The sequence below is a fragment of the Sorghum bicolor genome, chromosome 8, assembly GCF_000003195.3.
Source record: "Sorghum bicolor cultivar BTx623 chromosome 8, Sorghum_bicolor_NCBIv3, whole genome shotgun sequence".
In the NCBI taxonomy this organism is placed as follows: domain Eukaryota; kingdom Viridiplantae; phylum Streptophyta; class Magnoliopsida; order Poales; family Poaceae; genus Sorghum; species Sorghum bicolor.
Window position 1 is genome coordinate 36,483,377 of NC_012877.2, and position 2,150 is coordinate 36,485,526.

Consider the following 2,150-nt stretch of genomic DNA (forward strand, 5'->3'; position numbering starts at 1 on the left):
TGAGACCTTCCTTTGTCTTGCTCTTATGTCTAACAAGGTTCCAATTACACTTTCAACACATTCTTCTGAACATGCATACCATCGATCGCATGTCGTACGTCCAAGTCTTTCCAGTACGATAAGTACTTGAAGAAAATGGACTTCTTCTTGAATGTGTCCCATTCATTTGCCTTAACAACCTTTCTTGGTTTCCCATCTTTGGTCTTCTTTCCAAAAACAAACTTCACATTCCAACTATCTTGTACACTCTATGCCCTTTACTACAACCTGATGGAGCAGTAGATTTTGATTCATCAATATTGTCGAAGTACTTATTCATCTTTTGTAAGCGGTACTTATGGCCTGCCGGTAGCCATCTTCTGTGCCTCATGTACACTATCTTGTTAGATGCAGGAAGAGACACGTGCCATGTTCCATCTATGCACTCTACACAACCAACCTTTCCCTTGAACTGGCCTGATAATGAGAAGAGAGCAGGGTAATCATTAATTGTGACAATAATAATTGCTCTCAGTGTGAATGTCTTTTTGCGGAACGCATCGCTCATGTCCACACCTACTTCCCATAGTGTTTGCATGTCTTGCCTTAAGGGCTCTAGAAATACATCCATATCAACTCCAGGTTGTGTAGGTCCAGAAATAAGAATGGTTAGCAAAAGATATTTTCTCTTTTGACACAACCATGAAGGAAGGTTGTATATTGTCAGGATCACCGGCCATGTGCTGTGCGTGCTGCTCCTTTCGCCAAATGGATTCATTCCATCAGTACTCAGTGCAAACCTTACATTCCGTGGATCGTCAGCGAAGTCTGGATATTTCTTATCGAAATCTTTCCATTGCTTTGCATCGGTTGGATGTCGTAACTTTCCATCATCTTTCCTTTCATCCGAAGCATGCCAGGTCATAAGTTCAGCATCTTCAGGGTTTGCAAACAAACACCTCAAACGATCAACCACGGGGAGATACCATATCACCAAAGCAGGAATTCTTCTCAATGCATAATAGTCCACTTCTTCATTGCTACTAGGCTTTGAGCGTTTATCTTGTTGAGTCTTTGTTTGGGTCTTCGTTCGCTTCCTCCCTGTAGAAACAGAGGCTAGATTCTCTTCCTCCCGATAATCTCTGTTTGTCTTGTATCTACTGACACCACAGTTTGGACAACTATCTAAGTCTTTAAATTGATCACCCCGATATAGAATACAATGATTTCTACATGTGTGGATCTCCTCAACACCTATTGTAAGTGGACTGACTAGCTTCTTTGCATAGTATGTGTTAGCAGGCACTTTGTTCTCCTTAGGAAGAAGGTCTCCAAGTACACGTAAGAAATCATTGAAGCTAGCATCGGACCAACCATGTCTAGCCTTCATCGTCAAAAACTGAAGAACAGCACGTAATGTCGACCACTCTTTGGTACAACCATTCGACTTGTCGTACAAAGTGTCCTCTGCTGCCTTCTTCAATGCTTCCATTCCCTTCATGAAGAATATTGATGGATCTACACAACGGTTCATTATTGCCTCTAGAAAATCTGCATCTTCAATAGCATCTGTGTTAGCAAGCTGAGTTTCATTGACATCAGACGTATGAGTTTCATGGACATCTGGCATAGCATGAAATTCATTGAGAGGTGGCATTTGATCCTCCACATTGATGTATAGTTGCAGTGTTGTCAGTTGTCCGCATATAAGGTGCAAAACTACCCTCACCATGTTTTGTCCAAATCAAGTAGTCCTCCATAAATCCTCTCAGATGGGAAGTAATTGCTTCTACATTGTCAAATACCACAATATTTTTGCAGTCTGCGCGTGGACAACATATGTGCTTCGCCTTTGTTCTGCGAGCATGTATCTTTACGACATCAATAAATTTTTGGACCTCCACTACATATGATGGGTCCAATCTTGATAAGTTGTACATCCATAATGACCTCTCCATATTTAGCTGTAATTAGTTAAGAACAATTAATGTAGGTCAATCTAAAAACAAAACTAATATAACTCCCGAAAACAGATTTAATTAAGATACTAACCTCCTTCTACTAAACAGAGATGAAAACCTACCCCTTACAGAGTTTACAATTTATGGAAATTTAATAATTTGTGAAACTCATTTTCATAAATATAAGAAATAATTGTATAAAATTTAGGG